Source organism: Colossoma macropomum, unplaced genomic scaffold (genome assembly GCF_904425465.1).
Source record: "Colossoma macropomum unplaced genomic scaffold, Colossoma_macropomum, whole genome shotgun sequence".
In the NCBI taxonomy this organism is placed as follows: domain Eukaryota; kingdom Metazoa; phylum Chordata; class Actinopteri; order Characiformes; family Serrasalmidae; genus Colossoma; species Colossoma macropomum.
In genome coordinates, this window is record NW_023494894.1 from 526,069 (window position 1) to 544,738 (window position 18,670).

Sequence of the window (18,670 nt, forward strand, 5' to 3'; positions counted from 1 at the left end):
TCACAGGAAATATTTCAAAATAAAATAACTAAATAAAAATTCATTTTTTCCTTTGCCACTTCAGTAGTGTTAAAAACAAAAACAAAACAAAAAAAAAATCAGTGCATCACACTTAGCCAGAACATTATCTAAACAGTACATGTTTAAACCAACATGTCATGCTAAAGAGATCACAAACAGTAATGTAAAATATGCATCTTAATTTGGTGCCAGTGGCTTTTGCTCCAGGCTCACTCAATATCGCCGTACGTCACAAGTTTCTCTTACCCTCATATTCTTGCTACTTTTCCAATAAATCTTTTATTGCCCACTTTTATTCTTTTATTCTTTTATCGCCCACGCCATTCTGTATTTTTTTTTTATATCAATTTTTTTATGGACATAAAATGCAACCCAACAGTTTTTAACTGTTCAGCTCATCCCGTCTCTCTCTTGTGAACATTAAGTCTGTTAAAACATTCAGACATCAAGCATTAGAAACAAAGAGCATGCCGCATCTTATAATGCATAACCCTGACAGTTCAACATATCCAAAAAGATTGTTTATTTTGATTGCCCTAGCTCCAAGCCTCCTTCCCTGCCACCTCAGAGCGTTCAACTAAAAGGCTCCACACTCACTTGCAATTTCATGTCCACTGTCACGCATGTAACGAACTCTCAGGGAGAGTCGGACTCCATTTCCCAGAATACTTTGGGAGATCATGTGACAGAGAGACTTCATGTCGAGTCAGAGAAAGGCTCCAATACCCACAAGTCACTCAAGGATCATGTGACTTCAGACAATGTTCACGCACCTGTCACGCACCTGTCAACGATCAAAGTCTCCCGAGTATTAACCTGTTTCACCTGTCCTTTTATCATGTGATCTGTTTAGCTTAGTATTTAAGCCCGGGCTGTAGGTAGAGTCAGTGCGAAGTATTGTTTCCCAGCGAACTTACTGAGTGTTTCTTTCTATCTGTATATTTCTGATTATCCGACCTTTGCTTCGTTCTTTGATTTGCCTCTTGCCTGCCCCTTTTGTACCGTTGCCCTGTCTTTTTTGATCTGTGGTTTTTGAACTTGCCTGCCTGTTTTTCGACCACGTCTTTTGCCTTGTCCCTTTGGTTTTGTTTGCCTGTAGTTATGATTACCATTGTGATCATACTCCGCTTTTTGGTTTTGACCCCTGCCTGTGTATTGACAACGAGCGTGCTTAGCGATAATAAAACCTTTTTTACTCAGTTAATCCGCACGCGTCTGGATACTGCTGTTTGGTTACATCTACATTGTCCCTTCAAACAGTTTGTTTTTTAGCACTTGAGCCTTTCTTGAGAGATGTCTACCATCCAGTTCCATCACAAGTTTTTGTAGAACCTCAAATGTGTACTTAAGGTTGGTTGGGTAGCTCAAGTCCAATGCGTACATGAGGCCAAATAAAACAGCGACTGCATTTGCAACGTTACCAAGGTCGCGAAGCACTTCCACACCTTCGATGATTATTCCAACATCTTCCAGCTCATCTGTGGGTTCTGCACTTTCCTTCTTTATGGCAAAGATTCCTAGAATTGTCTGCTCCATCTCCTGGCTGTCTCCAACACCCTCAAAAATAGAACAAATAAACCTTAAGCCAAAACATGCACAAGCCACAAAAAAAACTGTTTTAAACAGAACATCCATAAATCATACCTTTGAATATTCCAGAAACTGCTGCTAATAATGTTATGATTTTAATATGCAAGTGTGGCAAGTATCTCTTCTCTCAGCCGAAGCACGCATGGCAATTTTTGATGTTTTTCTTATTGTCAACAAATATCATGTTTGGAATCAAACCAACAATCAACTGATCTACTAACAAGCATTGTGTGTGTAGTCAAAGCCTGGTATATCTTATTCTCCTGTGCCATAGACTGCCACTGTTGTCCAAAAGCTATCAAAAACAAGCCAATGAGTCACACCACTGCACTGGGTGACGTTCCTTTATCGTGAGTTTATTCATGTTAGTTTGTTTAGAAACGGCTCCAAAAAGCACAAACAGAAAAAATAATTCTGTTGAAAAAGCAGAGGCCAAAATACTTGCAAGATACTCCCTTATGAGGTTTTCAGGGTCTTCGTAGAGGTAAACAATCATTGCCTTCAGTATGCAAGCTCTTTTTGTTTCAATGGTGTCATTCTGCAGCAAAGAACAAGGGAAATGTATAAGTGGTTGTAATATTGCATTGTGCAGCATTTAACACCAGAGGTGCATCACCACACAAGCAAACTGTTCAGGGTCCTAATTTTTTTATGATGCAACTTCATGCTTGCTTCATGTCATGCCAATTTACAGGTAGTGTTTGGCCACATATTAGTGTGGCATGATTTGGGACACACATTCTAATAACACAAGCACCTGTAATGCAAGTGTTTCATAATTACTTGTGGTAACTAGTTATAATTAGCAAATAATTATATATTGCAAGTTACAATACATTAAACAATGTATTGTACAAAGATAATTATCGAATTAATAAAAGATACAGTATATTAAGTAGTGCTCATGGAAACCTGAAACAGAATGAATAAGGAGCCCATCAGAATCAGGACACACTCATCGAGGGCCTGTTTATACCTGGCATTAACATGATTTTTGGTGATCAGATCATGTTTGGTGTTGCTTGTCCACATGAAAAGCAAGGTGTAAACACAAAGATGCACTGTGAACAGTTTACGATCGGATCACTCAAACCACATTTGGAGGTGGTCCGAGACAGATCTCATCAACATTTAAGATAAGTATAAACAGAATTCGTCTTCTTTGATCGGATTCTGTCAGGCAAGTGGACATATGTCGGTTGAAAAAACATTAATACAAGTAACTATTACTGTAGATCTTGGCTTTTCTATCCCTCACGCCCTCTCTGTCTTGCTCCGCTGTGTGTGTCCGTGTGCATGCTTGCGCTTACCGGTAGATGACAGCAGTAACTTTTTTTCCCTTGTGGTTTACATAGATCGTCATATTTTCTGATTCAGCCATTACTGGAATATTAGGACCTTCTACTGTTCCACCGTGTGGGAGAACACTCACTATTATTCTAAACTGTTCACAGGCTCAATGATAGGGATAATTTTGTTGAGAAACTGTTGTTTACAGGAAGAAAAACAAATGTACGCAGTGGTGTGCTTTTTACGGAGGAAGTAAAATCGGATCTTGTGTGTTCACGCTGGGGATGCATTTTACTGACAAGTGTAAACAGAATCCGGTCTAAGTATATCCAGATACTCTCCGGATACAAAACACTAGTTAACGCCAGGTGTAAACTGACCCCAAGATGACTCAAATGATCTTAGCATTTAGTCAGGAGATCAAGGTAAATGTGCATTGATAAAATGTTTCTTTTCAAACAGACACATTTACAGTACATAATACAGTCACATTTTCTGCATTTAAGTATAAACGGATATGCAAATGGTTCCAACCATCAACGTACAAGGGCAAGAAATCAAGAATATTTAAATTGTGTGAACAGCTGTCTGAATAAATATGTTCATCCACCTGATAACATAATGTTATCGCATGCAGAAGTAATACAAATGCACAATAATAATAAAGTAAACTGAATCGGCAAAATATTCCTGAACATTTGTTAAACACACCTTGTCTGCAAAAGAGATTCCTAATTTTTTGTCCAGCAGCTCCTCCTTTTCTTCGCAAAACTTTTATCAGCTGGGAAGAGTGGTGATCTAGCTGCTGCATGAACTTGGATCTTAATGGGACAGTAGTGATGCGTGCAAACTCTGTTTGCACCTACAAACATTTAACAATGACAGAAAAAATAAAAATTGTTTGTGTTCCACAGCAAATTATGGATTAATAAAAACATGAATGTAATTATCCAACAAATCAAATGGTATTTTTACTTCCCATTTCATTTTGGTTAAAACATTGCTAGAGTGGTACATAAACAGGTAGTATGCACCCTTCTAAACTATACATTTTCATTGTAATTTTCAAGTGAACATTCCTTTAAAAGGCCATCCCCTTAAACCTTAGTTTAGTTATCTATCAACACAACATGGACTGACCTCACGTTCAGAAAAGAGAGCTGGCCACCTTTCTTTGAAATCTGCAATGAAAGGCTTGTCTTCAATCACCTCATGCTGCCTGTAAGCAAAGGTTCTTTCCATCTTCTCCTTGACCACCTGCTGGTTGTTTTTCTTTTTCACCTCACACAATAGTGACAGCCTCTCTTGCTCTAGGCTCTCTTTGGTATGTCCCACAGGATAGTCTGGATAGTAGTTCACCTCTGCTCTTCTAGGTTTCTTCACTTGATTTGGAGATGTGCGTTGACCACTCTGTGTACGCTTGAGGGAATTAACACTCAGCTCTGAACATCCAATGTTTCGCAGCTTAGTGCGAAAGTTTGCCATTTTATATATTTCAAACTAATCTTCCAACCAGAGAAGCCAGTAACAGAACCCTGCTCCCTTAAACATAGGTGCTTCTTCACTAGTGCTTCAGATACTGCATGAAATTCAGCATCTGAGGGATAAACTTTATATTTGATGATTTGTGGTGATTTGTGCATTCAGGAATGTCATTTTTGGACTAGGACTGAAGAGGGTACTGTTACTTTCAAAGTCACTATTTGAATGCTGGAGTTGGATCTCTACATCATAGACAAACTTAGGCACAGGAAAGTCATCTGGCCATGGCTCACATCTGAGGGATGATGACAACGATGGTGAAGATGTCGACGGAGATGAGAGAATGTCAGTGTCAGATGTAGGTGGCTTCGAAGTGCATTCCAAGTTTTACATGTGCAAGGACAATTTGAATATGCGCATGGATAAGGGTGTCTGTGGCCAAAGGCCGTGGTTTAACCTGTAGTGCTTCAGTAACCGATATCTTGTAGTTTGTTCTTTACACCTCCACATTCATGTTACTGAAAAAGAAAAACAAAAAAACTGTTTTACCATCAATAAAATAAACAAAACACACGAAAGATATAGTTAAGTAACTGCAACAAAATTTTAACAGACATTACATGAGGTTGGAACATGCCATGGGATGCGACGAAAGTGATTTTAATTACTTTAAATGTGAATTCCAAGACCAAACAGAGCGTTTGAAAAACGCTAATGCTAACTTAGCTAGTGCTAACGATAGCTAACTAGTGCTCTCTCAATATCTGTTTAAACGGGGAGGTTTCCCATTTACACAAAATATTTTAATAAAACATCTAAGTTACTACAGCTCAACGTTATACATAATTATGACAAATACTCACCGCACTTGCTCTGCTTCTCACCAAAAGAAAATGGCGTCACTGAAGAGAAGAGTGCAGAGACAGCCACGAATGTCCCGGACGAATAGATTACGGAGGCCTGTTGAGTTTACTTCACACACTGTAAAAAAAATCTGTTGTTTTTACAGAAAAAAACTGGCAGCTGTGGTTGCCAGAATAATTCTGTAAAAATACGGTGAAAATGTAAACAACTTTACAGAACAACCTGTCGTTTTACAATATAAAACTGTTGTAATTTACACAAAAATACATTTTAATCCAGTAAATCCAACAGCCCTTTTCTGCTGAATTTGCATGAACAATCTGCTATTAAACTAATTATTTCAGAAAAATTTACATGCAAATTCAGTTTTTTGTACATTGAATTACATTCAATTTCACTGAAAAATACCAAACAACAATGTTTAACTGTAAAGGCCTAAATAAACTGCCATTTAACGGAATTTTTTTCTAGTATATTTTACACGAAAATTATTTCAACTGTAGTGTCTTTTGCATTATTAATGACGAGTTGTACAGTGAAAGCAACATCTAAATACGGCTATTGATTTCCTGTAAAATTTATGCATTACAATTTAAAGGCATAAAATCCTGTTGTAAGGATTCTCTAATATCAATCTCAAATATAAATTGTAAAACTGTCTTGAATTTCTTATTGTCTGGTAGGATTACTGCTCAAAATAGAAAAATAAAAGCTGTCTCTACACATTACGGCCAGATTGAACACTTCTATATCAGACGAATTCATATAAACTGCCCAGCCTTCTTATAGAAGTTTAACTTTTGTGAAAAATGTGACCCAATGTACACAGATTAAACAAAGCTAGATATACCTTAACAGATACTGTACTGAAAGATCCAATAACTTTCCTTTCCAAGAATTTATTAACCCCAAAGCAGGCAACAAAACATTTATCATTTCCTACCATACAAGGTCAAAATATGTACTTCACGAACATTAGAATAAAGCACATGTATCAGACTAGTGATCATCTCATTGGAACTGAAAGGAAAAAAAGGAAAGAAAGAGTAAACTAAACAGAGTAAGGGAGGGCAAGAAAGAAGGAAAAGACTTTCCTCCTAAAAACATGTTAAGGACAATGAGTAATTAAATTTATCAATAAACGCAAGATTTTTTTAACACCCTTTAAGGATTACTGCATTTCCTTTTTAGAATAAATACAACACATGTACCAATATTGTCAAACAAGCTCTTCAAATTGAGGTAGAGGTTATGCATATGAGGAAATACCTGAGCAATGAAACTCATTAACAACTGCATACAAACTTTGTAACAATTTCACCTTAAACTTTTACTTGTTTCTTAAGCTTGATGAACTGAGCAGATAATGAGCAGAAACAAACATTCAAATTGTGAGTGGGGCACATAACAGGCCATAAATCTTACTGAGTTCTGTCCATATTTAGACATCACGCCATTCATGGTCCGAAAGTTCCTGAATCAAGGTAAGGACTCTAGGGTTCATGTGAAGACGGGATGTGTTTGTTTTCTCCACTTTAGTGCCCTTCTCTGGGTTGATGGAGAAAAAACACCTTGGAAAACAGAGGAAAATAGATGACTTTTAATAATAAAATAGCTTCATTAACAATAAAAAACTACACATAAATAATTCGCAGCACTGATGCAGTGCTAACGAACAAACGTCTTAAGCTGGTAGTGAACAAGTATCTGCTTGCAGAGTTAATGACTCACCCGTTTTTAGACACAGACAATCACTTCCCCACTATGAGTGGACACACGTAGGCTAACGAAAACAGAGGCAAAGATTTACATTCTATATTTGCTACCAGAGTCCATATATGCGACTGTACTCTGGCTGAATAGAATGCCAAAGTATAAATGTTAATGTGTTGATTTTTTTTTAAACTGTCTTTGTGAAACAGGCCGTAGAGAGTGTACACCCCCTGGTTTTCATTGTTAACAGCACTGTTTTTCAGTGTGTCTGCTCAGTGTGTTATTATGAATGAAAGTTTTTCTGAAATTGTCCATAGACAGAGCTGTCTGTAGAGGCTGCATGTGGACCAAGCGTTTTCATACAATGTGTCATCAAATAGCAAAATTTCTAAAATTACAGGGTATGGCTGGATTTAGAGGAGATTCAACTGCATAGCTCAACCAACCAAAAAAACTTCAACAACTCAAAATGTGAGCTATTCAGATGCGATTCCTACTGTCACTGTGCTGCTACAGAGACAGACGAGGAGCGACAGGGGTCACAGTTATTAAATGTACTTTACTTACAGCTGTACAGAAGCACTTTTTGCTGTGGAACAAAATCTTCTCCACTGCAATGCTACTTGATCAGACCTAACTAATGCAGCATAGCTAGCTAATGCACATCATTTAAATCAGAGATTTTAATGATTTAACTTGAGGAACACAGCACTCATTTACTCCAACAACTACATCATTCAAAGTACATAATTCAGTATGGTATCAGACTCTGTATCCATGAGTACTAAAAAGTCGTACTCCATCAGATTTTAGAGGGGAGAAAAAAAAAATTCAATGCATTCCTATTTGTTTCAGTTCAATAAAGTGAAAATGTTGGATAAATCCAATCCAAAAAGACTCACCTCTGCAGAAACCCCAGGGTTGACGCCAGCTCTGTTGGGTAATGGACATTGAAGCAATAATAGCTCCCAAACATCATGCACAGGGCAGAAACGAAGGAGAGGAGGTTGTCATGCACAATGTTTTCGATCCACTGTTTTCGATTGTCCTTAAAAGAAAAAAGAAAAAACAACAAAAGTATATTCAAACAAAATTAAAACAAGACAACTGTTCCTGACACTGCTTATCATCAATACAGAAAGTTTATGTACAGGTTTAGATGACAGAAATGTAAAGCTTTTTAAGGCCACTTTGACCAACCTTTTACCCAAGAGTTTACAGTAACAAAACACTGGGCAACACAAACTTGTGTACAAATAGACAGAAAAGGGAGAGAAAGAAAAGGAAAAAACAATAGAGGAATACAAGAGAGAATGAAACAAAAACCAAGAAAGAAAAAACTTAACTTACCACACACAACAATGGTGGGAGTCAAGTGAACTCCAATTGCACTTCCCCTGCCAGCCATGTGTCCTCAACATAACAGAACATTGCATCTTCCTTCTCATCAAAGTAGGACAGCAGAAGCAACACCATCTCTTTGACGTCTTCAGAGCCGCCACTCAGCTCTCCCCTCATCACTTTAAACTTTGTTACAGCCTGTAGTAACTTTCTGTTCTTGTTCACACAAACAGTAGTCATGTAGTTCAGGAGCCGTTTCGCTTTCAGATCCACATTCCGCATGCAAGTTTCTTTAAGCCCAATTCCAGTGAGTTCCTTGAAGTGGACTGCCATGCCAAACTCGTCAAACCAAAACGGCCACTCTTCCAGGAGGCAGTCTATATTTTTCCCCTGGTTGACTTGTTTACGCTTCGTGTAGAAAGTCAACTTCATCAGAAGTTTGACCTCCTCTGGATTTGCATCAGTTTGATGAGACATCATTTTCAGTTTTTCTTTCTTCTCCTGCTGGCTCTCTGTCTCTCCAAGGGGCAGGAATTTTAAATCCCATTTAATGCATCCATAATTGTCTTGGATTGCTGATCTTTGTTCTGGAGGGGCTTCGTCTGTGTCAGACTCATCAGTGTGATGCTTTTGTTTTATTTTTGGGGTCGTAGATCGCTTCACATTACTTACATACATACATACATACATACATACATACATCATCTAAACCGCTTATCCTTCTGGGTCGCTTCACATTCTCTATCCTATTTTGCATTTGTTTGGACTAGAGAGTGATACCCAGGTCCAGTCACATCTCCCTCTATTATGTCTTGCAGAGATGTTGGATATTTTGCCACCATCTTTTTGGCAACTTCAGTAGAGATCCTTTTACTAATGCATGAACTTTTTTGCATCATCTCATAAACCACAATTCGGACAATCTCCCTTCTCATTCGTGGACTTGATCGTTTTCCTCTCTCCAATGACTGCATCAGGGCTTTGGCAGCTGCTGGAAGACATTGAGGATGAACTTCTTGGTGAAAAAGACTGCAAGGAGGTCCTTGCGAGGTACCAAAAGATGAGCTGCTGGTTTCAGGAGTCTGGCCTGCAACAACATGCACACATATACAAACAGTGCTGTCAGGAATACAATGTGAATGTTTCCATATTTCCAACTGATTTTTATATGCAAGCCACTCTGGACATCTGTTACATCCTGTACTGCAATAACTGACTTACATCTCAGCTTCCAAGCGGCAAGGACTTTTCGGGCTTGAACTGGCCTCAACGCTGACAGCAAATCGGCTTTGTCAATAAACTGAAAATCATCATATGTCTCCACTCCAAGGGATTATAAGGTCTCTTCTAGAATATCTTTCGACACCTCGGGAAGGTCAGGTAAGACCTCAGTGATGGCAGTGCGTTGAAATGTTTGCTCCATATCAGTCAGTTCTGTAATCATGGAAGAATAACACCAGTTTTCAAAACAAAAGACGACAAAAGTAATTAGACATTCAGCCAAATAACACTGTGTGTATATGTATACACACATAAGAGGAAGCTCTACTTTGAGTGCATAATGTGAGTAAGGATTTACAATTTCTGTATGTCTATAAGGAAAAAAATGCACTTTTATATTTCTAATGTAGTATTTTGTCATTTTTATTGCACATATATGAAATCTTTTGTATGGTTTTCCCACCACAGTTGCCAAGATCAAGTTTATTTTGACAACACACTGTGTTTCAGCGGAATGACCTGGTGGCCGTTAACAATGTACGATTGTAACGGATTAAAATCTACCAAGTCGTTAATGTTAAGACTCTGTTTTGTCACCGAGTACAGATGGTATTCAGAATGATAGTCAGCTTTATGTATATCCATCACAAAATACACAGCTGCATCATTTTGAATTAAAATAATGAGAAGTTCTCCAAATTCCATGGAGTCATCATTTTTTGACACAAGGAAATGCCCTTTTCTATATTCCTAACATCCTAACCAGCTTTAGCAGCGTTAAATCACAATCCTCACAACTAAAACGCTGCTGCAGCGCTCGCCCAGCTAACAAAATTACGTTCTCAGAACGTACCCCTAACGTTCCATTTTGGTTGTGGGAACGTTGCATTGGAATGTTCCCTCAACGTTATTTTGTCCAGTTTTCTTAATGTTCTCAGAACGTTCTTTATAAGTTATGAAAACGTTCCTAGAACGTCACCTCAACCATATTTGCAACAATTATTTAACATTCTAGGAACATTGTCTTGGAACATTCTGACAACGTTCAAAATTATGTTCTCTAAACGTTCCTCTAACATTCCATTTTGGTTGTGTTGTTTATTTAGTGGCGATGGTGTTTAGATGTTGTGAAGAAAAACTCCGCCGATACTGAGTTGCCAGTAAAAAGTTTATTACATAGTAAAACAGTATCATATCAAGCACTATAGAGTACCTGAGGGAGGATCTGTGCCAATTCTAAATGTCCCCTCCCGAACAGACTGACCAACAGCATATATGTATGGTTCTTGTTGTTGAAACAGGAGACAGAGCATATGGTTCTTTTTAAAATGATCTCATCTATTTGGACCTAAGAGAAGAAGGGAGAAAGTGAGAGGCCCTCTCCCAATGGACCACGGGGCCCCCCAATTCACATTCCTAGCCCCTGCACCCACAGAGCACATAGGGCACTCCTAGATACTACCACCTCAACTTATTGAAATAGTGTTTTTACCTTCTTATATCAAAGGTTCCTTTTTAAAATATACTTCATTTTCCCCCCTTCGAGACTTCCTTAAAGTCTCGAAAAACAAACAAGTAGCTTATACATATTTGTAGTTGTAACTAAATAACAATTCTTCCTATAGCATAACCTTAGCAATGCAACAGCTTTCTGGAGTGTGAGAGCGAAAAAACCTGTCCGGCAGCTTATTATTCCTGAAATATCCCTCAAACAATCTAGACAGGAAAAATTCTTTCACGGTCCCTCTACCTTAGGCGACCACATAAAGTACTCCAGACCACTTTAAAGGAGGTCCTCTGACAAATTGTATATGGATATGACTTAAGCAAACACATATGGAAACCTCAGAAAATAAAATCAAAACAATGTCCATATTCAGGCAGGTCGACCCATCGGACCTTCCAATGGACCTTTCCCTGCCTAACACCCCTATCCCTAAGCATCTGAAAAAAGAAAAAAACATCTGAGGTCCCAATGTACTTACCCCATAACAGAAAACATCAGTCTTCAAACAATTAAACAAAGAGCATATTATAAATTTAAGTACTACTCATGCAATAAACAACTCAATCCAACTAGTATGTCTTACTATGATTATCACTTTCTTATAAATGTCCTCTATCAATATCACCCCTTACCATATGACATAACAAAATCCAATACTATGCAAATACATATGAAGACATAAAAATGTATCACACTGCAACTCCTCAGCAGCGTCGACTCTCAGTGTAGTGTCGATGATGTGTTGACTCTGGGCATCGTATCACTGTGTCCTTATTTAAAGTCCTTCAGTCCAATCTTATTGTCCATGAACATCAGGGTCCCCAAAGATCCAGCCACTCTTGCAGTGGTCTTCCCCCAGCATTGTTCTTGAAGAAAAGAAAGAAAACCACCAACCAGTATCTTTTGCCAAAACAACAGATGCAAATTGAAACATCACATATGGGTTAACACCTTATAAGTAAATGTGAAATTCACAGTATCATACTTTCACATTATTCTCAGTTATAAATCTCCTTTTTCATTTCCCTCTGCTATCATCCCACTCTATAGTAAGAGACTACTAAATACCCTAAATAGTAAAAGAAATAAATGTTAAGATTATAATAAGAATAGATATTCAAAATGGATATTTCTCCATCAGTTCACCTTCTATCACCACTTCTTCGTCATCGTCTGTGTCAGTCCTATGTAATAATGGCGTCTGAACCTGATCTCCAGGCATCACAACTCCAACCCATCTCAATATCATTGCCTTCGCAAAAGTTAACACCAATGTACAGCAACAGAACATCACACTCAAGAATATAAGAACTGCTACCATAATCTGAACCAACACTGCTCCCAATGGTCCTAATTTTTCCTGCAACCAAGCATTCGCCGACCATCCAGCTCCTTCCGATGGGCCAAACGCATCCCTTATATGCTTCAATGCATCTATGACACTAGTCATATTGTCAGAACTATCAGGAATCAAAGTATAACAAGCATCACCAGTTAAGTTTAGAGCCACACATAGGCCCCCTTGTTTGGCCAAAAGATAATCAAGAGCCATGTCATGTTTCAGCAATGTCAGTCTGTGACTCTTTTGAGTATTTGACAAGTATTCAAAACCTCTTATAGTCTCATTTGCAAAACCCTGTAGGGTGTAGGTAATATTATCAATGTGATCTGCCAAAAATGTCACCCCATACCATGGAAATAATCCTATACCCCACTTCTCTCCTAGGCTTATCCTCCAATGATAGGACTCCAGATTATGAAATTGTGCTAGTTCCCTTTTCTTCCTACTTCCTGAAATAGCCTCAGATTGAACCTCATCAGAAACTTTTCCCTTCTGGACAGTAAAAACCTCATATGGCAGCTTCAACATCGCCATATAACAGCATCCTATCCACCCATACGGTAGGAATATATATGCCTTATCACCACAAACCCACCAAATATCCTTAAAATTCCCTATAGTTACATTTCCCGGCAACTTTTGGTTCCGCACCATCAAAATTCTACTCAGTTTGCGATGTGGTACCTGAAAAGTCACTTTATACAAGTCATTCATAGCCTCATATTTACGCTCACCCAAGTCCATAATATAGTTGTTACAGTCTGATATCCCCATAAACTTTCCAGGCCCCTTATGAGTACCATCTGAACAAAAACAGTCTTTAGCCCCCACAAATTTCACTTCCAACGGATCAGGGACCGCTGTTATCATATTTTCATGCTGATCAAGTAAATTCACATATGGTAACTCTCCCAACCAAGAACAATTATGTTTAGGTCTAAACAGATGCACTGACAGAGCCATCACCTTATCTTCTGCTGCTTGCTGCTGATATAACAGCCACGATAATGCATATGATTGACATTTAGCACTTAATGGTTCTGGTACTGTCTCTAAAATTGAAGGCCATGTGCCTGGTGTTGGAACTTTCACCACACATGGACAATTCAGCTTCCTAACCGATCTTACAGAATGAGTTAACTGCTGGAACCATAAGTTCCTACCTGCCCATGGGTCTGCGATTTGTAACACCGAAGAATCAAATCCATATGCCTTCCACTTAGTTTCTCTCTTCTGTAATACACGATACTGGTTAGTCATGTCCTCTGGTGTCCAGTCAAAGTCAAAAAACCCCTCTTCCTCGTCTAAAATAGTCCTCTGAGCTGTCACAGATAAATCTGCATCATGCTCTTCCACCTTCTGTTTTCTAGGTTCCAAATTCTCCTTACTACTATTCACACTAAGCTCTATTTTTAGCATAGGTTTCTGAGTTATATTTACTCTTTCTTTAAAATTCAACAATGTCATACCAGGTGTCTGTGTTATATTTACAACTTTCCTAGGTGACAGAGATGTCGTCACTGTTTTATTAGCACAGGTTGCCCTTAGCCCAACCTCACTTGTAATATTTCCCTAGTAACAAAAGCAGAAATTGGCATCTTCTCTGTAGTAGCATTCATCCCCTTCAAAATCGTAGCTAAAGTAACAGCCTGAATTGATGTATCAACATTCTTAGTTGTTTCCGGAGCTAAAGTAGTAAGCTTCCTCAATGTAATATTCACTCTTGGAGTGGTTGCTGTGGTGACTCTTGTAGCCACCCTGAAGATTCCTGAAGAACTCAAATCTTCTATCACAACCACTACCTTACGCGTCATATAACCCTCTCTCCACACATTTTGAAATGGAACAAATTTCAACTCTGGCTCAAAATAAGTACATGTGTATTCCCCTTGATCTTCCCATGTTACATTACGCACTAAAAGTGAACAATCATCTCTAACTTTTAACTACCTCCAGTCATTAAACAACAGATACTTCCTCTGATCACGAGGCACCATATCAACTTCAGGTCCTGTTAACAGCACATCTTTACCACGACTATTTTTCCACATAGGAGGATTATTACCACCCACATTAAATCTTCCACATCTACAGGGGAGAGAAACCGCTCTTCCTAACTTAGTTCTGACTACTGTCTTCAAAGGGGTTGATGTCGTCTCAATCATTTGAGGCGCCAACGTTATTAACTGTGACATATTTATATCTTCAGTAACCTTCAACGCTAAAAAAGTAGAATTCCCTAAGGTCTTTTCAGCCCTAGTCCTCGTAACGTTTTGGTCTGACCCTTTTCCGAACTGGTCTTGGACTTCGACGTCTAACTGTATCTCTGATTTCTCCCGCAGCGGAATCACAGTCCTTTGAAACCTTTGGCGCTTCGCTCTCCACTGAAATAGGCTCTGCTGTTTCTGGGACATGCTGAAAATCAATGTCACCAAATCTTCTTTCCTGTCCATTAACTGCAGAGTCATTTCTGGCATCATCAGAAAAGTACATAGAATCATCAACGCTGTCAACAACCTGGACACCCTCCTCTTCTGGATTTTGACTCTGGAGATCTGTATGCATCTCTTCTTCTTCTGCATGTTCTTCCCCATTTTCTCCTGGCTCTCTTGAGCCTTCAACATCTCTTCCCTGTAAGCGTGGCGCCTCTTCCCTTGATGCTTTAACACAATGCGATAAATGATACCACGTTGGAGACCCTTTAACCTGGACCGCCGTTCCCGTACTGCGAACAACTTCAAATGGTCCTTCACGGCATTCGTTATACCACTTCCTTCTAAACACCTTCACGAACACCTTGTCTCCAGGTTGCACTGTGCTCCTCTTTTGCTCATCAAGCCTCTCCTGAGCTTCCTCTTTTCTTTGCCTGTCAGAAACGTACGTATATATTCTTTTATGCAAATTAGCCATATATTTAACGTACGCTCGCATTTCATCTTCCAAAAGGGCTACGCTTGGACCCTTTCCACTTGTACGCAAACAAGGCGTTGGCATTCGTCTTCCTGTGACCAACTCATGAGGTGTCATATGCAAATCACGCAGCTCACTTGAGCGACACACCATTAGCGCCAGCGGCAGTGCCGCTACCCAATTTAAACCTGTGTGCTGGCAGATTTTAACAATACGATTTTTCAGAACCCCATTCATTTTTTCACAAATCCCTTGACTTTGCGGATGATAAAACTGCACCAAGACGCTGTTTAACTCCCAATTTTTGCACAATCAATTTCATCGTCTTATCCACAAACTCTTTCCCATTATCTGAGGATATCCGATCTGGAAGTCCCCACCTGCTTATGACCTCTCTACACAGAAACTTGGCAACTGACTGAGCGTCTTTTCGCTTGGTCGGGCACGCTTCTGGCCAACGCGAAAATCTGTCCACAACAACTAGCATGTATCTCTTACCTTCAACTGGTTTTATCATGTCAACAAAGTCCACAACTAACTCACGCATAGGACCCCTTGGAGTTGGAATGTAACCAGGAGGAACCATCACCCCCCTTCGAACATTATTTTTCAAGCAGATAGTACATCTGCCTATGACATAATCAATCTGTTCAAGCAAGCATGGTGCAGATGCAGGCTGTGGTACTACTCCAGCCTTCTCAACGACAAATTCAGTCCCTTGGGCTTTTACTACTGCATAACCAGCACTCAATTTATCTCCCACACGATAACAGGACCCATCAGTCCAATACTCCAAGTCCGCCTCACGCAATGGGAGGGCTTGCAAATCTGATCTAAGCTTCGAGTATTTCTCTGCTTCTTGAACACAATCATGTGGTTCACCATCCTCTGGAGTTGGCAAATTCTCAGTTGGATTCACTGTCACGCACCTTGCTAGGGTAACATCTTCCTGCTCCAAGAGCCTATGATAGTCTCTAAGTCTAGACATAGTCAATGTGTATTTGCCATAATTCCAGAGATTTCTAAGACTATGATGGGTAAGAATTGTCACTGGATAGCCCATTGTGACCGACGATGCTTTCTCATACATTAAAAAAACTCCCACCAGTGCTCTGTAGCACAGCGGTAGCCCCAGCTCTACTTCTGAATAAGCAGTAGAATAATAAGAAATAGGTTGAGGATTTGTCCCCATACCTGTTGGCTGACAAAGAACTGCACATGCATATTTACCCCCAGTGGAAGTAGACACATATAACAAAAAATTCTTAGAATAGTCCGGAAGCGCTAGCGCTGGAGCCTCTTGCAACCTCTGTTTGATCGTCTCAAAGGCCAAAAGGCCATCCTGTGTCCAAGAAAGGTTACAATGAAGTTGAGCATTCCCAGCATCTTTAATCATAGCTCTCAAAGGCCCTGTTAAACTAGCATAATCCTCTACCCATGCTGAAGAATAACCAGCAATACCAAGAAATGTCGTCATCATCTCTCTGACTGTTCTGGGTTTAGGCGCCTTGCGAATAGCTTCTAACTGACTATCAGAAATGCTTCTGTGTCCTTGCGTTATTGTCTGACCCAAATAAACTACTTTCTCCTGACAGTACTGCAACTTCTTCAAAGAGACCTTGTGTCCCTTTTCTGCCAATATCTGTAACAATTTAATTTCCTCATCTGGTGAACAAATAATAATGTCATCCACATACTGTACTACTGTACTTTTAAATAGCTGATCTATCCCTACCAAATCATCCTTCAATACTTTATTGAAAATATGAGGACTATGTTTAAATCCCTGTGGTAATCTCTTATACTCATAGAACTGTCCATTGTATGTAAACCCAAATAAACCCTGACTTTCTATGCTGAGTGGAACACTGAAATATGCACCACATAAATCTAACACTGTGAAATGTGTCGCATCTGGAGGAATTTGGGCTAACAAAGTATGCGGATCCGGCACTTCTGCTGGAAAATCAGCTACCACTTCATTCACCGCTCTCAAATCATGTACCAGGCGATACGAGTCATCCGGCTTCTTCACAGGCAGCAAAGGCGTGTTACTCTGAGGATTCTGTGTTATCTTTAAAACATCTGCTTTCACAAGTCCTTCAATCTGTGGTTCAATCCCTCTGATTGCCTCTTCTTTCAGTGGATACTGGTTCTTCCAAGGAGGTTTAACTCCTGGTCGAAGTTCAACTTTCACTGGCTGGGCTGACTTCACAAGTCCAATATCAGTACTATGCCGTGACCACAAACATTCTGGAACTTGTCACAACATCTCTTCTTTCAAAGAGTCTGAATCCATCTTAACACTGCAAATTGACTCGTGTCATCTGCACAGTTTGTGGCTGTCCCTGTCCTTGAGCAGTAATCATAATCTGAACAAACCGCTGATCCTTACTCCTCCAGATGGCAAGATTCTATTTTACTGGTTCAAAAACAGCTTCCTCTGCTTCTACCATCATTTCTCCTATGTGCTTCTGCTCACATTCTTCAGCCACCAACAAAGTCACATGTGGCACACTCTTCTCAATGTCAAACTCTTTATCCAAATAATCATCTTTATCTATCTTCATGGCTGCTCCTTGTGGTCCCAAAATTATGCAGCATGACCGAAGCTGAACTTGCTTTGGTTGACAACTCAACCATTCCTCCGAGTTTGATTGAGCCGCATCCTTGAAATACTTGAGCGTGCAATGATATGGATACTCTGGAAGCTTCGCATGAGGCATGTTCGCCACAAGAAACTTCTCCCACAACTTAGCTGGCTCCAAAAAATCTGCACTAAGATTTCCAATCCAAAATACTGAAGAAGCTTCAGTCTCCGTTGTCATCAATAATCGGTGAGCAATATCATTTGGCACTTCCACCAGACAGCCGTCAGGTGTACACTTTATTGTACAGTTCAATCTACACAAAGCAGCTCTTCCCAAAAGTGCAATAGGTGTATGTTCTGATACCAGTATAGGTAAAGTCGTCTTCATATTTTTATAGCAGAGCTCAATTGGTTCTGTGAGAGGAATCAGCTGTTTCACTCCCTCAAACCCGATTGTCCGAATCCATTGGCCAGACATGGGGAGATGTATAGCTTCTTCAGGCCGAATACAGGTGAAAGCAGCTCCGCTATCCACCATCACTTCCAATGGTCGATTATTTACCTTCACCTTTATTGTTGGATCTTTCTCCGGCCCTGATGCTACCAGCTGACACCCCCCTCTCGGGTCCTCTGGGCACCTCTAAAATCCCGGTTCCGGACCCCTATAAGGATTCACCGGTCCCCCAAATGGCCTTGGTTGGCCCCTGATGCCTCCTCTGAAATTTCCTCCTGGTCTGTTACACTCACAAGCAAAATGGCCAAACTGTCCACAATTATAACACACTTCTAAGGACTGTTG